Source organism: Ursus arctos, unplaced genomic scaffold, assembly GCF_023065955.2.
Source record: "Ursus arctos isolate Adak ecotype North America unplaced genomic scaffold, UrsArc2.0 scaffold_5, whole genome shotgun sequence".
Lineage (NCBI taxonomy): Eukaryota > Metazoa > Chordata > Mammalia > Carnivora > Ursidae > Ursus > Ursus arctos.
Window position 1 is genome coordinate 22,520,401 of NW_026623067.1, and position 23,403 is coordinate 22,543,803.

Genomic DNA, 23,403 nt, shown 5'->3' on the forward strand with positions numbered 1-23,403 from the left:
GCACATTCTCCCTTGATTTTTTTTAAGGACCATGTGTGATTTATGGGAAATGGAATCCATATGTTTCTGCTTCGTTTACACTTAAGTCATCAAAAGGTTGTGTTGTAAGAACGATTCGATGTCCAAGATGCCTTCTGAGCTTGATCTTTCTGTCATTTAAAAACAAGCTGCTCAAAGGCACTGGTCTCTTTAAAAGGCCGAGAAAGAGAGAGACAGGGAGAGACAGAGAGACCTAGGAAGGCCTGTTGGGCCAAGATGAAATAGATTTGAACACCAGCGAGTTCACGTCAAGCTGAAACTACAATGCCATGAATTTCACATGGGTCCTGAATTTGCAAGAAAACAAAGGCTCCTCTGCAGCCAGTTTCAGAGGCAGCTCTGATAAATGCAGAAAAGCTACTGGCAAGTCAGCCCCCCCTGCCCCCCACCGGGTGGAGAGGGCTCTGAATGTGCTCTTCGCTGCCCAGCGGATGCATATGCCCACTCCTGGAGGACCTGTCATTTTCCGGCTTCCCCAGAGCAGTCTCTCCAGCCCGGATAAAGAACCTTTCGCCCTAAGCGCAGCAGTATCTGCTGTCCGTGTTTTCCCGGGCTGTCCTGCCCTAGGCCAGACTTTCCTATCTGTTCTTCTGCCATCTGGCCCAAGTGGCTGGCCACTGAACGGAATACTGTGGGTGCATGTGGGAAGGTGTTTATTTACTGGGCAATGTCTTTAGAGAAATATCTCACTGAGCTCACAATAGGGTCGAGAAAACATGGAGTTTGGGTCAAGTACAAAATAGGTTAACCAGGGACCCACAAATTAGGAAAAAGCCCGCTGTGAAACAAAGTTTTCTCACTCCCACGCTTAGAAAAACATCCAAGTTGGAACTACGTTAGGTGACAGTATCATTGAAACATCATTAAATCTCTCTAGATAAATGGTAATCGATGGAGCATTACAGATTGTTTTTTCCCCCCAACTCCTCATCTTAAGGAACATTTAGTAAAATCTTTTCAACATTTTCCACCAGCTACTACTGTAAACATCTCGGTGTACGTTCTCTGAGTTAAGCACGTGCACACACGCGGAGTTTGATGAGATCAGAGCTTCTCTTCCCACAAATAGACCGTGGAACTTTCCCCATGTTTGTAAACTGTTTTACCTCAGGAGATTTAGTGTCTGCAGAGTATTTCATCGCAAAAATGTACCACACTTAGCTTAACGTCTCAGTATTTTTAAATATGGGGCTTAAAAAAATAATTCAGATCCATTTTAAAATGTTGACCTGAGTTCTTAAAAGTCGTTTGCTGTAACTTAGGACACATTAGAAAATAAACTCCCCGGAACGTCCACATCTGGTATTTGCTTCTACAGCTACCCTTTGAGAACCATGGAAAATCTCCATCGGTCTCCCTAGGAGGCCAAGGTTCCTCACTATAGATGATGCTTTCTAAAGACCTTAGACAAGATCAACAAGACAGTCAGTAAATTGTTTCTTTTTCTTCCTTAGAAAAAGAAAAAGACAGTTCCACTCCATTTCCTCCCTGAGAAGAGCCTTGTGGCTTAAATTCATGTGCCTCTCCTCCTTTGGGGCTCAGTCCATTGGATTCAACTTCCAAGAAAGCTGAGATCCATTACCTATTGTCCTGTTGGTTTCAGAGTCCCTCCACCCCTTGTTTTGGATTTTTCCAATCCGTTACCAGAGAACTCAATACTGTCCCTTTTGTTGACAGGTTGCCAGGATACCTCTAGGCTACAAAGGCTGGGGTTCCTCTTCCCGGCAGCCCAGCCGCACATACTCTAAGAACTCCTGCAAGAGGGCATGTGAATCTTGGAGCTCCCAGCTCTTCTCTTCCTGTTTCCACCAGCCCCCGCCCTGAGGGGCTCAGCAGAGCATGATACAAGCTGAAGCAGAAAGGTGACAACAAATATTACCAGGTGAGGCTCTCTCAGAAGGCGTGCTTCTCCTCTGCTGTCTAACTAATCAGTCTCCAACCTTACCTTTCCACTAATAATAGATTCTTATGTTAGGTCATCCTGACCTCCTCCACTTCCGTCTCACTAGTATATTGTGAATACTTTTCACTATAGAAAAGGAACCCTGAATAAAATAATGAATCATGAAGTAAAAACCCTCAAGTACTACTAAAACAAAGTAACGAGTATCATTTTACTTCATTGGATGATGCTGGCAGTAATGTGAACTATGGAGTCAATGTTTTAGGGGTTAAAAGAGAACGAAAAAATTCTATCTGAAGGGATAATACTATTTAAAGGTTTTATTTATTTATTTTATTTCAGAGAAAGAGAGAGAGAGCAGGGCAGAGGGGCAGAGGGAGAGGGAGAATCCCAAGCAGACTCTGCACTGAGTATGGAGCCTGATGCAGGGCTCGATCTCACGACCCTGAGATCATGACCTGAGCCAAAACCAAGAGTCCGATGCTCAACTGACTGAGCCACCCAGGTGCCCCAGGAATAATATTATTTACCTACTGAGCCACCCAGGGAGCCCCAGGAATAATATTATTTAAATGTATAATTATTTAAAAATAATTGTCTTCAAAGAAAGGTAGATAAAATGTGTTTTACATTAATCCAGGATTATATGTTTATTAATCAAATTATCCCTGAAAGAGAAAGGGTTGAAAAAGGCTATAGTTACTCACTTGAGTTGGCAGATTTTTTATTAATTGAGATAAAGTGTACATAGGGAAATGTAACTGGTCTTAAGTTCTTAAATTCAAGTGCCTAAAATCAGTGAGTTTGACAACTATGTACAACCATGTAAACCATCACCTTAGCCAAGACGTAGGACATTTCTCTCATCCAGAAAGTTTCCTCATATCCTTTCCAGTCCGTTGTCTATGAGCAACCACTGTTCTGATTTCTATCACTAGAGGGTAATTTGGCTGTCTGTGAACTTCATAGGAATAGACTCACACAGTATACATTCTTGTATCTGACTTCTTTGGCTCAGCAGAATGTTTTTGAGATTATTCCATGTTACTGTGTATGTTACTAGTTCAATTCTTTTTATAGGCGAGTATTATTGCATTATAAGATTATCCCACATTTGTTTATCTCTTCTCCTATTCATTGGTATTTGGCTTGTTTCCAATTTGGGTCTCCTATAACTACAGCTGCTGTAAGCACTCTTGTGCAAGTCTCTTGGTAAACATACGGTTTCGTGTATCTTAGGTTCAGAACCCAGCATTGAAATTGATGGTAGATGTATCCTTAACTTTATAATGGGTATGAAATGATACGTCGCTGTGGTTATAATTTGCATTTCCCTGACTAACGAAATTGAGCATTTTTACATGAGCTTGTTGGAGATTGCTAGCTCACTTTTGTTAGCTATCTGGTTACATTTCTTGTTCATTTTAGATGTTTCTTTTCTTGTTTATATCATCTTCAGTGATGTATAATTCACATCCAACGCACACATTTTAAGTACACGGTTTAGTGAGTTTTGACGAATGATTATATCCATCTACCCACTGATGTTATCAATATAAGAACATGTCAATTAGCCTTTGCAGTGCATTCTCCACCCACCCAGCCACCCACAAGCAATCACCGATCTACTTTCTGTCCCTTGCAGATTAGCTTTGCCTGTTCATAGATGGAATAATTCAGCATATTCTTTGTACCTGATTTTTTTTATTCAACGGAATATTTTTGAGTGGGATTTATATCACTGTATCAGAAGTTTGTTCATTTTTTTGTTGTGGGGTATATTCTATTCCATGAATATGCCATAATTTGCTTACTCATTCACCTGTTGATGTACGCGTGGGTTGTTTCTTAAATTTTTCACTATTAAGAGTAAAAGCTGCTATAAACATTTGTATACGTCTTTTGCGGACATATGTTTTCACTTCTCTTGTGATTATTTAGGGATAGAATGCCCATGTCAGTAGGTGGGGGCAGGTTTAACTTTGTGAGATTCTGCCAAACTGTTCTCCAAAGTGTTTATATATTTCACACTCTTGCCAGGCATGTGTGGGAGTTCCAGTTTTTTCCACATCTTCACTAATACTTGGTATTAGAAACCTTTATCATTTTAGCCATCCTAGTGTGTGGTATCTCTGGTTCTAGTTTGCATTTTGCTAATCACTAACAGCTTATGATGTTGAATTGTATTTCGTGAACTTATTGACTATAGTTTTTCTGTTGTGCATAATCTATTCAAAACTTTTGCCCATTTTTTAAAATTGGGTTGTTTGAATTAGGACTAAATATATATATGAAATAAATCCTTTTCAAATATAAGTATTACAAACATTTCTTTCCAATGTATGGCTTTGGCTTTTAATTTTCTTGATGGTGGTTTTTATTTTTATTTTTTTAAGATTGTATTAGTTTGTTTATTTGAGATAGAGAGAGAGGAGGAGCAGAGGGAGAAGGACAAGCGGACTCTGAGCTGAGTGTGGAGCCCAACTTGGGGCTTGATCTCACGATCCTGAGATCATGACCTGAGCCAAAATCAAGAGTCAGATGCTTTAACTGATTGAGCTACCCAGGTGCTCCTTGATGGTGTTGGTTTTTTTTTTTTTTTAAGATTTTATTCATTTATTTAAGAGAGAAAGATAGCAAGAGAGAGTGTGAGTAGGGGAAAGAGGGGCAGAGGCAGAGGGAGAAGCAGGCTCTCCACTGAGCAGGGAGCCCGACGTGGGGCCCAGGATCCTTGGATCATGACCCAAGCTTAAGTTGCTTAACCAACTGAGTCACCCAAGTGCCCCTTGATGGTGGTTTTTAAAGATCAGAAGTTTCTAATTTATATGAAGGAAAATTTTTAAATTATTTTTCTTGTAAGTTTAGTGCTTTTTTGTGTTTTGTCTGAGAAGTCTTTGTCATAAAGTCATAAAGACATAAAGACAGTCTCCTTTGCTTTCTTCCTGAAGCTTTAAGTTTTTATACTTGTACATTTTATATATTATAGTTTTTATATTTAGTTCTATGACCCACTTTGAATTAAGTTTCATGTGTGGTGAAAGAAGAGAGTTGGTATTAACTTTTTCCCTACGTATATCCAGTTGTTTCACCATCATTTGTTTAAAAAATTTTCTTCCCTCCATTAAATTGTCTTAGCATCTTGGTAAAAAATGAATTGACTGCATATGTGAACCAACCATGTACTTCTGGACTCTCATCTCTTACATGAACCTATTTATCTATTTTTACTGGCGTTGTTAATTTTTAATAAAGCGGCTCATCTTGGCTTAGAAGTAGTGCAGCAAGTATTAAAAACAAATATACAAGTGGAGTCCTTCCATGACTTCTTGCCAGTGGAGCTATGCACAAGCGTTTGAATTAGGTTGGGCATTTTTTCTTGCATGTTGTCCAAATTTTTCCTTAGGCAATAATCTGATTTTAAGTGATTCTATAACAAACAAAACCCAAAAATATACAGTCAGAAATGTATTCAAGAATGATAATCCCAGCAGAAGAGATGCATTTTTCAAATGCATGTATACAGAATGATAATGTGAACTTAATTTTCATTTTTCCATTCAGCAACTTATTGAGTGTCTACTATATTCCAGGCACGGTTTTGGACAAAGAAAGAGGGAAAGAGATTATTTCTTGGTTCATAATTTTTGCAAGGAAACATTATTTATAATCTCTACTGCCTATTTAACAATGTATTCCTCACAATTATAGAGAAAAAAATCTGTATCTGGTAAAATAAACATCAGATTAAATGTCTTCATACATTCCTGTGAATTGACAGAAAATTATCAACACTCAAGTGTTTACTAAGGAACATTTCCCCAAGCTTTCCAAGTTTGCTATCACTGTCAAAAGATATCCATTCCTTCTGAGCCTCAGAATGTAAACTATCATTTCTTTCCCTTGCATTTTTCAGCTTATTTTAGAATTTGAATTTCATGTATTATTTCAAAGAGAAATTTCTTCACAAACTTGGACCTTAATCTGGCTGTTTCTTCTCTGTGTCTAAATAATTTAAATGAATATGCAATATCATCTTAAATAATTTTCCCTTCCCTGGTGAATGAAACATTTTCAAGAATACATGAAATTCTAAAACAAAACAAAACAAAAAACAAAAAATCCCCATAAGTGGTGAAGAATGTGAACTGTTGCAGAACACCCTTCCTGAGGAAGCAGGTGGTGATTCCTGTGGAGTCTTAAAAACACAGCAGCATTTTCTGAATACCACAGCATACAAGTATGGCACTGGGCATAGCATACACCATGTTGGGGCAGCGGGGAGGGAGAGTGTAGAGGACGTAAGCTGTTGAGAGACTCAAAGTGATGACAAGCTGCAAATAGAATGTCCAGAGTGCAACGCAGCAAGAGAGTTCTGTGGTGGTGGTGGTGTTTTTAGAGAGGAGACTCTATGAGGAGCCTGAAGGAGTCCTATGCAAGCAAAGCTTGGTAGAGTTCTGGTTGCGTTGAGTGCTACTTTGTAAATTCATGTTGATTCATAATTGGATGTTTGCTGTTAAAATAAAATGGAGTCTCATCTGTAGGCTCTAATTCAGGAGTCACCAAACTTTTCCTGTTAAATGCCCAGACAGTAAATAATTTAGGCCTTGTGGGCCATATGCTCTGCAGTTGTGGGGCAAAAGCAGCCAAAGCTAAACACAGAAATGAATAAGCGTGACTTGGTCCAGTAAACCCTTATTTACAGAAAGAAGCAGACAGCTGGCCAGATTTGGCTCGTGAGTCGTAGTTTGCTGACACTTGTCTAATCTTCAGTTCTGATGAAATACCTTCCCATCTCATACATTGACATTTAAAGGCCTGTGGCTATGGAACTCTTCTTCCTCTGAGTACCCAGTCCTTTGGGGTTCTCTTCAAAAGAGATATGAGTTCCAAGGGGAATTAAACTTTGAAAAGAATCGCATTCAGAATGTGTATGATCAAGAGAGACAATGTATGAATAAGTTCAGCTCAGGAAAGCCAACTTCTCGGATCCTTCTTCAGCTTTCTGCCTAGTCACACAGCACGCACTGCCTAATCTAGCTAGTCCTATGTCACCTCTGGTGTGCATGCCGATTATCCCATTCTTGGGCGAAGTTCTAGGCCATCGATGGTTGTTGCTCATCTCTTGATAAACTGTCTTTGCCATGAGGGCTTGGTCCAGTACACAGTCCTTGGATGGATTCTCATTTCTCTTCAATTTGATAGAGTTACACTTCTAAAGCTAGAATACTAATTCCGAGTTTCTCGAGGATTGCAAGGAACAAGGGTTAGATGCTCAGGTATCCCCAAGACTTGAGAAAATACTACAAAGCTGGCCGTTAACCCTTCCTCTCTAGAAGTCCTGTTGTGTTTTCACTCCTCCATTTTAATAAAAGGGTTGAGGGACGCCTGGGTGGCTCAATCAGTTAAGCGTCTATCTTCGGCTCAGGTCATGATCCCCGAGTCCTGAGATCGAGTCCCACATCGGGCTCCTTGCTCAGCGGGGAGCCTGCTTCTCCCTGTGCTCCTCCCCCTGCTCGCTCAGTCTCTCTCTCTCTGACAAATAAACAAATAAAATCTTAAAAAAAAAGGGGGGGGTTGATTTCTGTTTAAAATTTGAATATAAAATCAAGCCAAACTCAGTCAGTTCATTCAGCGTTCAGTTTATTTTGTTGGTACCTACTATGTGCCCAGCACTAGGGATAGAGCTATGTGGAGAGAAAACAAGTCCCTAATGTCTTGGAGTTTATGTCCAAGTGGAGGAGACAAATACTATACATAAATAAATAAACAAGGCAAAAATATAATCAGTGCTGTGAAGAAAATAAAGAGCGGTGTCACTGTGGTGGTGACTGTGTCAATGGTGGTGGCATTGATCACATGTGCATGCATGTGTGTGTGCATGTTGTCTGCGTGTGCAAGTGCACTTCTGTGTTCATGTATATGCATGTGTGTGCACATATGTATCTCTACACATAGGTGTGCGTGTGCATATGTGTGTCAGTCTGTGTGTTTAAAAGAGAGAGAAAATCCTGGGGGAAGCGTAGTCAGGACAGCTTTCTTTGAATTGATGATATTTAAACAGAGAAAATATGAGACAGCTTGGCAAAGAACTGGGGGAAGATTCTAGACAATGGCAAGAGCCTGTGCAAAACCCCTTTCCAGTCCCTCCCCTCACCTACCCTGGAGTGAGAAGGACTTTGGGTTCTTTGAGGACCTGAAAAGTGAGCAGGGATAAAGCTCAGTGCTGGCAGGGAAGAGTAAAGAGGGACCAAGGAAGAGACTTAAAGAAGAGCCAGGGTACAGAGGATCTTCGCAGCCAAAAGTTTGGATATTATTTGAGAGTGGTGGGACAACCATGGAACATTTAATCCAGGGAGGTTTAGAACCTGTTTTGTGATTTAAAGGGTTGAATATGACTTCTCTGAAAAAGATGGGAGCACGGGAGGGGTTATTCCCCTGCAGAACTGAGGCAGGCGTGAAAGAACAGAGGAAAGAAGATGCCTGAAGATGCAAAGAGCAGAGACAAGGGAAGATGTGAAGGTGAACAGAGAAAGGAGAAGATGAGCAGAGTGGAATATGATGTTTATTTCTCTGCCAAATCATGAATAGGCCATCATATGGAGAATGAAGGGACGCTAAATGTTCTAGTGTCTACTGAAGGAAAGCAGTGCCTTCTACCTTTCCTCTTGCTCTCTTCTCCCCAACCCCTTCTCTCCCATGCAAGCCACACTAAGATCAAGAACCTCGTTAGAGAGCTGGGGTGAAGGAAAACACCCTCATGATCATTTCAGCCTGAACTCACCACTGCTGGACTTCTTCCCAGTCCAGAGATATGGTCAAGGGTTATTTTAGTAAAATTACTGTGAAATGAACAAAAAGCAAAATGAGAAGTAATGAGGATGGGAGAAGAAATAAACAATTGCAGATAGAGTCAGAATTCAATTCTCAGCCAATAATTGTCCTTATTAGTACCATCTGACGTGATTACAATCCAACATACTGTTACCAAATAAGTGTTAGATGGATCCTGGCATCAGTTCATTGCTAAGTGATGATTATGACAATGATTTTCAATATATTGTCTGACCCAGAAGGAATATGTGTAGAGGTGTGTGTGTGTGTCTGTGTGTCTGTGTGTTCTTGTGTGTCATGATAACAAATATAGCTAATAAAATTCCAGCCTCTTCCTAAGCGACTATATATATATATATTCATTGGAAAGATATAAGTACATATATTCAATTTGTGAAAAACTATTTACATTATGGATCATTTTAAAGTCATAAATGTGTAAAAAGAAATTAGGGTTTACATTATTTGAATCAGTTCATGGTATTTCCCCTCAAAAATACCAAATGATTGTGCAACATAAGAATAAGATAAATCTTGGATTATTTTATCTATTTAGTTCCAAGTGAACCATCTTATATATGAAACACATGACATTTTGATCAACAAAAATTAAAACCTCATTTTCCTCTTCAGTTAGACTATTTCCTATGTCAAATACGGTGTCAAGTAGAGTTTAATTATTTTAGCTATTAGCATATTTATGGGTGATAAGAAACTTGCAAATAAATTTTCAACAGAGACTCCCAGGACAAGCTTATTGATAAGTAGCCCTGGATTACTGTTGTAACTAAAATTACTTAATTGGACACTATCCATTGCTTTCCTAAATAAAATAGGCTCTGTTGTGCTTCACCAACAATTTAATTATCTTTAATGTGATGGCATCTCTTTCAATGTTAATTTTGTAACTAGAATTTTACAGTTAACCAAAAAGAACTGAGTTTTGTAGCCTAAAATCATCATTCCTCCACACAGTATTTGCAGGATAGATTCTAAATCTATGCCTCTTCAAATATTGATTCCATAGCATCTTGAGATATGTCAGACTGTTATTTTATTTTATTTTATTTTATTTTATTTTATTTTATTTTATTTTAGATGTAAATGTGGTATATAAGGTCTTGGTGTTTGAAAACTAGGAACACGATGGTATGAACAAATAAATGAAAACCAGCTTAAAACATGTAAATTAAAGCTTCTGGGAAGAAAGAACAGTGGGAGGTAGGAGGCAGGGAAAGTAAAGCACTGAGAAATTGCCAAAGCTCACTGAAAGCAAACGGAGATTTCACTAAGGGCATCTCAGCTGTAGTTGCCCACCCTGGAAACCAGGGTAACAAAATAGTTCTCAAGACAGAGAAGAAGGGAAACCTTTTTAGGCAGCTTAGGAGGCACATGAGAAATTTGTCACATTTGTCTCTCAGTTGGAATAGCCTTTTGTAGACAGGACTTCTGGGCATGAAAACTCAGGAAAGGGAAAGGAGGAGAGAGGAAGTAAGAGGATGTTTGTGATGCCTAGTGTTGGTGTCCCATGGACGTAGGCTGATGGAATTCTCCGAAATGTTTACCTGGGAGCTGGGCCAACCACAACCATCCCAGAAAACCCATACAGAAGAGCTCAACTAGACCCTGGGACTGGGGACCCTCGGATTGGCTTATCTGTTCTGTGGGAAGACAAGAAATTGACATGATTTAAATAATATTGTAGCACTAGTGCAGTAGTTACATCCGTGAGGGAAAAGCCGAGATCATCACTGAAGCACTGGTATTGTTGAGCCTCTGACGACCTCCAGACTTCTTACTTTGATAAAAAGATATGCCTCTATTTCGTGAAGTGACTGGAGTAGGATTTTCTTTATTTGTAGTGACGCAAAATTTAACAATACATAATCAAAGTAAACATGTTGTAAAAACTAACCTGTTAACTCATGGTTGGAAGGGTTGGGCTCTTTGGAAATATCTCTAATGAATAATGTGGTGTTGGTGGTGGTAGTGATGGGAGCTCAAAAATTACGACACAAAATATCTGTTCTTGACTTTACTGCCAGAGGCAGCATTCTGGGCTGAATGAATTATTAAATAAACTCAGGCAGGCCTTCTTACCATATTCAAGTCCCTCAGACAGTGGGGCATTTATGAGAAGGATACATGTGCATGGAAATACAGGGAAATCTAAAAACTAGGCCTCCGGAAGCACAAGACCTACCTGTTCCAGGGGACTTCCAAGCCAGAGAGTTGAGTAGACTCTGTTCTCTGGCCCAGACACCAAAATAATCAGTAGGCAATTTTCATAAATTGTCAGAATTCTAGAAGAAAATCAGAGGAACTTCTCAACCAAGATCTTCCTATTTCTGCTGACTAGAGCATTAATAACCGGATATTACCCCCATTGATTTACAGACCTAAGTTCATCAGGTCTCTTTCTTGAATTCTTGAAAAATCTGAGAAGAACTAGAGACCACAGCCTGCTTCCCTTTTTAAGAGAGGTGGAGAAGGAGTCCTGTCCACAGTCAAGATCCATGAACCCAACGTGGTTACCACTTTCTACCTCTGAGGTGACTGCTTCCTCTTTCATACCTGACATAATTGACAGTGATAGCATCCAAATCTAGTTTTCATTTCTTATTTGGGACATGGTGACAAAAGCTTCAGGTATTCTCTACACTCAGAGTAAGATGTAAAGACTGAAGAACATCACATGTCTTCTGTCCCCAAGTCACAATGACAGCTCCAGGTGTCCTGTCATCAGCCTGTCCCATCAGCTCTACTCTGTTTCACCCACAGCCACTCCCGTTCCCTCTGTTCTGCCTTCCTCCAATGCATCACTTATTTCCTGGGATGTGGCAGCTCTTTCTCACTGTCTTCTCGGCTTGAGTGACCATCACTATTCTTTTCCCCAAGAGAGGAACTTGATTGGACCAGTTCTTTTCATGTCAGGCAATGGAATGGCAGCATTTTGTCTAGCACCCAGTTCTGTTCCAATATGCCCAGATTGGGGAGGGGGAGTTGAGTGACACATTTCATACTGATTAGATTGGATGACTTTAAAAAACGTACTCCTTTATCTCTTAACTTTTCAGTATTTCTTTCCTTTTGGGGACTACAGATTGGAATGTCTCTTTTTTAAGACTTTATTTATTTACTGAGAGAGAGAGAGAGAGAGAGAGAGAGAGATCATGAGCAGGGGGGAGGGGCAGAGGGCCAAGCAGATTCCCTGCTGAGTGTGGAGCCTGAGAGGGACTCAATCTCAGAACCCTGATATCAAGACCTGAGTCGAAGGCAGACCTGAACCACCAAGGCACCCTGGAATGTCTTTTAATAAAATATGATCTGGGGCACCTGCGTGGCTCAGTCAGTTAAGTATCTGACTCTGGATTTTGGCTTAGGTCATGATCTCAGGGTCATGAGATTTGAGCCCCACATCAGGCTCTCCCTCTTTTCTCTCTCTCTAATAAGTAAATAAATAAAATCTTTAAAATAAAATATGATTTGACTTAGCTAACTCAACTTTGGAATTCCTCATAATATTTTAGCAAAAGGAGAATAATTTCAGAAATCTCTAGTTAGTCTCCTAATTACATTTTCCCACCTGCTGAGTTTATGAAAATATGGAGAAGAAGACAGACATTAAAGCCATAGAGTGACAATGATGATAACATACTTACCACCTACCACACAGCGTGCTAAGCATTATATCTTACTTTAAAGCCTCACAATAACTATGCCACCTATTATTATCCCACTAAACCTAAGATGAAACTGAGACACCCAGAAGTTACATATCCCAAGATTCCACAACTGATAAGCATTTTGGAGCTGGCGTTTCAGATAGGTCTGAATTTATAGAAGGGGTATGCAAGAAGTACTTTGGAGTGGAGACTAACTAGAGTATTACTTGAGTCTTTGCTATAAGCTACTTTTTCTGCTTTTACTTAGCAAATTAGACCTTACCAGGGGATTTCATGGTTGGCTTGAACTTGGACTTTTTTCCCAGATAGTATCAAACTTAAGATTTCAGTGACCTGATCCCAGGCCACACAGAAAGGGGAACGGGACTTGGTTTAAAGTTCTGTCTAAATGCAGCAAAATTCTACAGCAGAAGTTTGCTTTCTGGTCCAGAAGTGTTTGTCAGGATTTTTAACAAAAATATTTAGACATGTGTCAGCTACTAGTAACGTAAGATGGGACATGGAGGCGACTGTTTGAAACAACATTAAACAGATTTTGAGAACTGGAAGAAACATATACGTCTGGCTTTGTGTAGTACACATAGTCTCAAGAAGTTAGGTACAAGTTACATTTTGTAGATCAGGGTGATCTATTTTCCTACTAAATGTTTGCTTTTAGAGAAAATTCTGCAATGGATCCTTTTAGGAAACTAAAGAACTTCCTTTGTGTAATTCTTAGATGTGAAATGTTGATATTTTCCAGATTTTCTTACTCAAGACCTTTTTTCAATCATATGTTGCATGTGTTATAAAAAAATCTATAACGTTTCCTCATTTCCTGTAAGGCAATCAGATTTCCTGAAAGTAGCTATGGTGCTTTCCATAATTTGTTTTCAAATTACCTTCCCTGTTACTTATATCTGTTATTCTTCATTCTTTTGCCTCTGCCATTTCACCCACTTCTTACTACCCGTCCACACACACATGCACACACAACCACTTACACCTGTTTACCAACTCATATATACACAGCCATTTACACACTCACAACCATCCACTCACACCTATCCACACATCCCAATCACTCATACTCATCTAAACACACATTTACTCATATTCATACACATACCACACTTAATAATTCATATCCATTCACACACTCACATCCATCTCTCCACTCGCATCACACCTATCCATTCCTTTATCCATGCACGCACCTCTCTTCACTCATACTCATGTGTAACCCACATTCATTCACTCATATCCATCTACACACTCGTATACGTACACTCACTCTCAGTTTTACACATTCGTAGACTCATACACATTCCCACTCATCATACAGGCCCACCCATCTACTCACACCCATCCTCACACACCCACCAACTACTATCCATCTACACACTTACACTCATGTACCCGCTCACCCCCACACACTCATCCACTTACATCCATATACTCACATCTCATTACATACCCATCTGCTTATAGGCATACACGCACCCAGACCCCACCTCCCCAGACTTTCGCATACACCATACACACACCTGTCCTTCTTGCCACAAACCAAAGCCCCATGATTTTCCAAGCATGTCATGGTCTTTTAGGTCCCACATCTTTGCATATGGTGCTGTCTGTGTCAGCTGGAAATGTCTTTCTCTCTATGTATCTCCTATTCTTCTTTCACAAGCCAGCCCAAATGACATTGTTATTCTACACACAACTGTAACTTTATTTGTAATAGCCAAACTGTCATCAGCCTGAATGTTCTTGAACAGGTAAAACAAATTATGGTACATGCCTACTGTAGAATAGTAGTTGGCCATTAAAAGCAGCTAATTATTGAAACATACAACAGCTTAGATATATCAGCAGGGAATTATGCTGAGAAAAAAAGCCAATCCCAGAAGGTTGCATACTGCATGATCCCATTTATAGAACATTTTGAAATTAAAAAAATTATAGAAATGGAGGACAGATTAATGATGTCTAGGAGTAAGAGATGGGGACTTGGAGGGGGCAGTGGGAGGGAGAGAGGTGGGTATAATTTGGTGACATGAGGCATCATATTGTGTTAGAACTGTTCAGTATCTTGACTATAGTAGTGCTCATGTTTATAGGTGGTAAAATTGTATAGAGCTTAATACACACATGAATACAGATAAAAGTGGATTATATCAATATCAGTATTCTGGTTGAAATATATTATAATTTTACACAGTGTTACCACTGGGAGAAACCAGACAAGGGCATAAGGGATCTTTATTTTTTTTTCGTAGAAATGCATGTCAAGCTACAATTATCTTAATAAAAATTGCAATTAAGAATATAATCATCATGTCATCTTCAGACCTAAGACGTTAACATTAATTTTTGATATCTAGATAACAAGATAAATTTTAAAGGATCATGATGTGATAAAACCAAATGGGATGAAATGCACCTAGGAAAATGTAAACTTCTATAATTAGATTCGAATAGTCAATCACATCAGTGCAGACTGAGGGAGACCTGGTTCAGCAGCAGATCACATGGCTGCAACTAGGGCTGGGGACACAATGATAAAGCAAACCAACCATTCACCACAGCTTTAAGCAACACCTTCTGAAGTTGAATTACCAAGTAGGTCTTCTTTGTGAGGAGCACACAGACAGGGAAACATGAAGGAATGCTCCATATTTTGGGTAGCTACATCATGCTAATGCAATAACTTACCTGGTGCAGCCCTCTTCTACCTATGGAGAAGTTCCAAATACAACTCAGTTATTGACCAAATAGTCTCACCTCTGTATTAAAATAAGATCTACCTCTTTTTTCTGAGTACTACTGGCAATATCTCTAATGTTCCTGTGCTGTTTGTACAGTTTATTCCAAATTTCTTTTTTTGCTTTTCTCATGTTCATATAATGCATATACATGGGTATGAAATGGCTGAACTGTAATGACCATGAACTATTGATGCCATTTTACGGGGTTATACAGAAAGTGTCATTGGCACAGCATGTTGGGGGCTCCTTTTTATGCTAAGGTTCTGCAGGGAAGGACAAAGTTTCTATACCTTTTTTGGTTCAGTGGCTGGGCCTGAAGAATGTGCTAACAAAAGACAGATTAACAAGAGAAAAATCGAGTGTATTAACATGAGCTTCAAATACACACACAGGAGGACTCAGTGATGAGACACTCTCAGAATGGTCAGAATTTGAGGTTTATATCGCATCTTAACAAAGAACAATAAATTTGTAGAGAAGTGACAAGGCAAAAGTATTTAGGCTTTTAGAGGTAGCAAAATATAGGAAGGTAAATATATGGGGGAAACTAATAGAAGATACAGGCTATTTAGTGATGTGGTTTGTAGCTTCCTCTTGGTGCTTGTCTCTGAGCTGACAAGAGTCTAGAGATACTTTGAGTTTCCCTTCCTGATTTGGGAGAGGTATCTTTACAAAGTTATGTCTTCCTTTTAGCCAAATAGAGTGAGAGCAGAGAGCTTTCCTGGTATCTTCTTCTTCTCAATTGCCTTCGGCTCAAAATAATCCTTGTGCCAAAGTGGTACAATCTGATACCCTACAATTGCAAATAGGAAATCACTCTACAAAACAGAAATGGCTTTTCAGCTCAGAATCCTTTCCACCTAAGAAGGGTTTAAAGATCCAGCTCCATCGTTTGGGAAGGCTGCTTGCGGTCCTCACAACACAGTTGAAAAGAGAGAAGGGGACCCTTGTCATGTACACAGCACACCCCTTAACAAGAAGTGGAATCAGTTAACCACAAGCATTTTCTGAAGAAAACAGTCAATAAAGATTCTACCTTATGTAAACATGTAGATGCCAAGACAAAGAATACAGTCAAAGAGGAAAGGGGAATACAAGCTTGACATGTAGACAGGAAAGCTGTATAGACCACACTGAGGAGAATGCCAAATCTGAAAAGATTATTTCCTGAGTCACACTGGTTGAGGGTCCTAACCAGAGCTAGAAAGAGATAATGGACTCTGCTGTATAATATTATATGAATATTTGTGCCTTTTTTTTTTTTACCAATGGGTGAATTGTATTATAATTCTCATTCTAGACAGCCACCCGGGACATCTTATCATGGCCCTGGGATGGAGTCCCCCCAGTGGTGTTTCCAGTGGAGACTAGAGCTGGGTGACTGTGAACTATTAAAATTCCAGGGTACAGTGTGGCCAAAACTAGCTGAGTAACATTTTTGCAGAAGTCTGCATTCACAGTGCTGGTCTCTTTCTTTTGGGGTGTTTTAGTTTGCTGTTACTGCTGTAGCAAAATACAATAACATTAGCAGTTTAAAACAACCCAAATCCATTACCTCATAGTTCTCTGTGTCATAAGTCCAACATGGGTCTCTTAAGGCTAAAATCAGTGTCAGCCAAGCTGTGTTCATTTTTAGGAGCCCTTTTTGGAAACCCCATGTCTCTTTGGTCTTCCCAACTTCTAGAGACCATACACATTCCTTAGCACATAGCTCCTTTCCTCCATCTTCAAGTCAGCCATGGGTGATTGGGTCTCTTTCTTCTTCAGTTGTCCTACCTCTTTCAGTGAAAGGCTGTCCACTTTTGAGGACTCGTGTGATTATATTGGGCTTATCATTTCTAATCCTTCTTCCTCCAGAATATAATAGAGTTAAAATATAAGCCACACTTTTCTAGTGTGAGCTGGTCAGCATTGCCTTATGGCTCCAGAGCAGCAAATTAGCAGAGGAGTCAACCACAGGTTACCTTCTCCATGTTGTGTTGGGTTGTCCTTCCAGACCTAAAGTGGAGACAGACAGACAGTGGAAACAATGAAAAAAAATGCAAGAGAGAGCACAGAAGGTGGGAAAAGAGCCTATCGAAACCACAAGAAAGTGGAAAAAATCAACATCCTCAGAGTTGATTTTAAATTGTATTCTTCTAATCAAATACTCTGATCTTTCTGATCCAAAGTATGACTTAAAATACACACGGATCTTCTTTGTGTTTACTAAAGGAAAACAGAACAAAGCAGTTTGACACTCTGACTGACTTCCTTGCTATCTGATAGTTACCAGACGTGGGGTGGAAGGAGGCTTTCAGTAAATTTTAAACTACCAAAAAAATTAAACTACAAGCTAAGAAGGTTTGCAAATAAAGAGCTGTCACCACATTTCGTGTTTGGTCTGGACTCTGGGGACAGAGAGGATGGGCAAGTTCCTCCTAGATACCAGAAGACACCTTCTAGTGGTTTTCTGCTGCAGGGAATAGCCCATGTAAGATTCCTGAGCTATGAAAGGATGTTGTATGGAGGACTCTGAACCATTAGGGATCTCAGACCATCTGGCTAGTGAAAGAGTGCCTTGTTCATGAGAGTCAAAGATGTCAAATGGAATGACAATAGCTTTTTGATGACTTATTTACATAGGAGGACCAGAGATGTGGGGAGAAGAGCAACAAAAACCCCATGTTCAGAAACAGCCTTCAGCCTGTGGCCGTATATAAACTCCCAGGTCTCCAGCGCCACCACCAGGGAAGTCATGCTGAGCAGACCAGAAAATAGAGGCGCATTCATTACACACACAGCAGAAGCCCAGCCTCATGGGCTCGGCCCTGTTTTTGACTTTCTTCCCAGGGACTTCCCTGAGAAATAGCTTTGGGTGGAGAGAGCATTAACAAAGGGTGTTGATGTCTGCAATGAATGGTAATGACGATCAATTTAAGCGTCAGCCAGGCTGTGGGAGGCACCGACCTCCCGGAGGTGTGTAGCACTAAGGCACGATTTCGAGGCTGTTGTCTGGTAAGTGGGTGATGTGGTTAAGAAAAGGTTCCTCCAGGATACAGGGAGGCCCATCTCTCATTGGCCAATCTCTCCTGGCCAGGCAGCTTCCCTCAAAGGCAGCTGTATTCTTCTTTGTGCTTGTTTCCACCTGGACACACGAATCCAGTGACTCTCTCTCTGATACCACCCTGTGGTTTGCAAGTCTGTGCCAAAGATATCCCACGGAGGTAGCGCACTGAGACAATAAATCATGAGCATGAAGACAGTGGGAACTCTGTGCAGACATATCGCGTGATGAGGTCTAGGAAACACATGCCTCTATTTATAGTTTTTAAATTCTGAAATGGTATCTATCCTTTCCCCCACTATGTTTTATCATAATACATCAACTTTAGACACTTGATGGATATCTGCTACCTCATTCTAGGCTGAGAAAGAATTACTGTGCTGCTCTTATACATTTTCAATTCTAACTAATTTATAGGTGATACTTGACAAAATGGCCAGTTTGTCAGAAAGAAAAAGTGCACCAGATTCTGTAATCCATACAAGGAAGCGTAATTCTCTTAGGAAGTATTTACAGCCCAAATCTTGGAAATCTAGCAATACATTGTTAATGGTTTGTTGATGTTCTTTTGACCGACTGATTCTTTCTTTAGATTAATAACTTAAGCGAGCCAACATTCTTCATGTAAGGGATCATTTAATGGTAAATCAAGAACCGTTGGCTTAAGCAGAAGAGTAGCTCTTGTTATATCAGCGGTAACTAAATAATTATGGGAATGCCTCCAAAAAGTTCAGATGGTCTCCAAACACATTTCTTTTTGTGTTTTTCTTTTTTTCTTTTTTTGGTTCTATCATCTCTCCTGTGGCTGATCTAAACACTGGCTGCTTGATTTTTTTTCTCTCTGAAATTAGATTCATCATTTCCTGTGACCTTCCATTAATGTATGAAAATTCCTCCTCAGGTCACTGATTCTTTCTTTTCCCTTTGGATATTTCCTTCCCTCCTAGAAATAAGTCTTTCAGCCTCACTCTGCTGTCATTACAAACCTTTGTTTCTGAATTTTTATCAATAAATCTGTCATGCTTCTAGTAAATATTTCCCATAGAAAATCCTTCATCTGGATTCACAGTTGACTGAGGGCGAGTGCTCCTTGAAATGATATTCAAATATTTAATTGAGGAGAAAAATGGAGGAAAGGAACACTTTAAAGTGAGGATCACATATGGTCAGGAATTCAGATGCCTTTGAGAATCAAGAATGAATTACAAATAAATAAAGCAAAGGACTGAACTAATGAGAAACTTTGGAAGAGTGCAGACTGGCGGTCTGACCCACAGGCACAGCCTTTATTCAGTATCAGTTTATGTGGGTTGTTGCCACATTAGAATGTGGGCTCTGTATGGCCAGCTCTCCCACTTTCTCAAAAGAAAACAACATCCTGATTTTGTGTGGTATCTCCCAACTTTAAAATAATGGCACCTAATTCAGACTTAAAAAAAAAAAAAGGTATATTTATTTATTTTAGAGAGACAGAGAGAGTGAGTGAGTGTGGGAAGGGGCAGAGGGAGAGAATCTTCAAGCAGACTCCCTGCTGAGCACGCAACCCGATACAGGGCTTGATCCCACAACCCATGAGATCAAGATCAGAGCTGAGATCAAGAGTTAGATGCCCAACCAGCTGAGACACCCAGGGACCCCAAAACATTTTGATCTCCAGGGAGGTCAAAAAGAACTTATCAATGGGCCAGACTTGGCGTATCAACCACTGCTTTAAAGTCTTGAGAAAGAGCAATTTGGAATAGAGCTATTTTTTTGGAATAGTATGTGCCAGATGTTAGAAAGGATGGTTTGTATGCTTGTTTATGATTCAACAGCCTGACTCCCCCACTTTTTTTTGTCTGCCCTTTGAATTTCTGTACATGATAGGATTCTAATGTGATTATACTGATGGTTTCCATAACTGGTTCTCCACCACTCCAAATGTCAATGTTACAATTACATGATCATACCTGTGTGGTGTTCGTGACTCTTGAGTACTCTGTGATTTGGAAGCTCAATATAGAGTGAAAATTACAGACTCAATCTAACAATAGCCTTCATAGGGTGGTATTATGAGCTTTAACAACATAAAATGTCCTTACCAAAAGCTCTACTTAGAAGTGTAAAGAGTACATTTCTCCTGTTTTCTGTTTGCATGGCTTTCCTAACACCATAGACTATTATGTCTACACCTGACAATTAGATTGAATGAAGGTGAAGAAAGTGACTTCTTGGTTTGAAGTTCTTCACAGTGAAGGGAAGACAAGGAAGGGTAAATTTTCATTAGCTATTCAAAATCAGCCTGGAAATGCCAACAGGGACAGCCAGATTCCCTTGAAGCCTTATGCTTCAGGCTCAATGGTTTTTCTGAGTATGTTTTTATTTGTTCACCTTTTAGACACTGCTCCTGTCTTTCCTAAACTAGACCACCTCCAGTTCCTAGTTGCTCTCGCCTGGCCTTTTGTCACTCCCATTGGAATTGTTGAGGACCACAAGTGCTACTGGCCCAGGCGCTACTCAGAGGGGAGTGCAGAGAATCAGCCAGAGTGATCTGGACCACTCCCCTCAACCCTCCCTGGTCATCCTTGATCTAGGAATGGGATCACTTTAATTTGACTCCCTATGTGACAGTGATGGCCTGAAGGTTGGGCAGTCATTGTAGAAGAGAATCACATAAAAATGAAGGAAAATATGAATATGCTTAAAATGGCAGATTTCCTCTTTTGGTTTAATTCAATCAGTCACAAAAGGAAGAGCAACATTTTCTAGTTCTTGAAGCATGGTGATGGTGTAAAATTGCAAAAATATGTTTTCAGTGGTCTGAATGAGTTGAGGATCGAATGTTAAGATAAGCACCATATTATTTTCTAAGATGCTACGAAAGAATTCGTTTGAGTTTATATTTATTACAGTAGTGAGGTAATGTGCAGCTTGAATATTACAGATTTTTATTACTTATATTCTGAGGGTGGTTGTATCAGTCAGGAGAACCATGCCAGATGTTAGAAAGGATGGTTTCTATACCATACCAATTATTTAATTATAATTTCATATAAAGAATTGTTAACCGAGAAAGAAGTTGTTATGTAGATAGTAACTAGTAGGACATAAAGAGAACACAACTCTATGAAGGAGACAGCAGATACCCACTCCTAGGGCTGAAGTCTCAAAAGAAAGAGGTAAGGGTTAATCCTACCCATTATGGACCATGTGGAGTCCCAGAGTGAGCATCCCAAAGCTGAATACAGAAAAGAGCATTTGGAATACACAGACGATGTTAATTGTCACAACAGCGATGCCTTCTAGCTCCTTCAAAAGCTTATGGAAAAAATAAGTTTTGATTTTCTCAAAGCAAAATATGTCATTTGAATCTGTTCCCAAAAAAAAGAATTCTAGGAAAGGAAGATCGTCAATCAATTTCTTAAGGACCATTGGTTCATATTTATAGCTTCAATTTTTTTAATTTCTGATTTTCAGGAAAAAGTGTATGTTTAGTAAGACAGTTTTGCCCCCAAAGTGTACTCTCTATCAAAAAAAAAACTTCGCTGAAGTTTAAAATACCACTGTTAGAATTCATTTTGTGCTAAGCCAATGACCAGTTATTAAAATACAACTGTATCTCATTAGAATTAGGTTCTAGTTATAGGTTTCGTGCAGGGAAAAGACTCTTTAAAAGTGGCTAAAATAAAGTTGGATATTTAATTCTCTTATGTAAATAAAGGCTAAGGGTGACACTTGAAAGCTTATAGGGTGACTCCACCATTATTGGGAACTTAGGTCCATCCAAGTGTCTGCTCCATCGTGTTAGGGGTCACATGAATATAGTCTGGTCCACGATGGCTGCTGGAGCTCCAGCCATCACATCCATGTTTTAAGCATCAGTATGAAGGAAGGAAAGAGGAGCAGGTCGTGGACATGTCTTACACAATTCTGCAAAGGGGTCTGCAGACTTTCAGCTGGGAAATCATGTGCCCAGCTAAAAATTGGGGCTCTCTTAATTTGAGGAAGTTGGGCAAAATAACTACTGGTGGGGAACTAGTTGTCTTTGCCAGACTGTGGGAGGGATATTACCTTATCAATCATAAGCCTTGGTGTGAATACGACTATCAGCTCCTTTTTGAAAGCGAGGCTTCAAAAGTAAGGAAGACTAGCCAGCATATGAGGACACCAGGCAGGGGAGAATGGAGCCTGCTGAATGGGGTGGATAGAGGATATTAAAGACAAACCTCCTCTATTTTATAATTTTGCTCAGAGCCAGCATCAGCTCAACTCCATCTTTCTTATTTATTCATTTGTCCATTTAAAGAATTTGGATTCTATACTAATAGGGAAGGGGTAATGAATCACTTACATTTATTTTGTTTCAAAAGACTAAATTTTTAAAAAAGATTTAATCCTTTGGTTGTGCTCTTGCCCCCCCCCCCTTTTTTAAATAGGGTAACACCTTCTAATGCCAAGTTGGGTTTGGTTATTATATGCATCTTTGTGAGTGTCTCTCCCTTCTCGTGAACCCCAAAGGGCATGGAAAAATGGCATCATATTGATAAAATGTGATGCTTTCCAAGACATTCTTTAAATATCCTATGTGCAAATATGGTCAAAAAGAATAATTCAGGCCAACTGGAGTGAACGTTTCTCCACGGTTGCTTGGGGTAGAGCTGGCTAGCTTTGCAAAGTAGTTCTCTTTATAAACTCACGATGTTACTTTATGATGTGTCTGTGTGGCAAGCCAATTTCTTAAGTGATTTAACTATATGTATTTGGTATTTTCCAGTACTTGGGCTTTTAGAACTAACATATAGGGGAGAGCTACTGGCTGGGTTAGGCCTTGCAAGAATCACTCACTGGTGGAAAGAAACATCGCAATGTTCTCCATGAGACACTGCAGTTCCCCAAAATTTCACTTCTTTCAGCTACCTCGTCTTTCATATTTTGGTAACTTTAAGCACAGTAAGACAGCGATTTCAGGAGAACATTGAAGGAGGAAAGAGATGATGGGAAAAAAGATGAAGATACGATTAGGGATTTGACGATGCTCTCGTGTTTGCTGCAGAGAAAATATCGCTAGCGGAAAAATGCCCGCGTCCATGAAGATCCATCCCTAATCAAACCAGGGAAGGGACTGCAAAGGGAGCACCATCTGGCCTCTTGGGGTGGCCTTTGCTTTCACCC

The 23,403-nt window shown here is 39.8% G+C and overlaps 1 protein-coding gene across 1 annotated transcript in view; it reads left to right on the plus strand.

Annotated features, from left to right (window-relative positions):
- The window catches only part of LOC113261640 (zinc finger protein 474-like), a 63,500-nt gene that overhangs the window by 5,830 nt on the left and 34,267 nt on the right, over positions 1 to 23,403 (plus strand). The window contains exon 3 of the mRNA XM_026507826.4: positions 1,717 to 1,921. The gene's annotated coding sequence lies outside the window, so the exon portion shown is untranslated. The remainder of the gene's footprint in view (positions 1 to 1,716; positions 1,922 to 23,403) is intronic.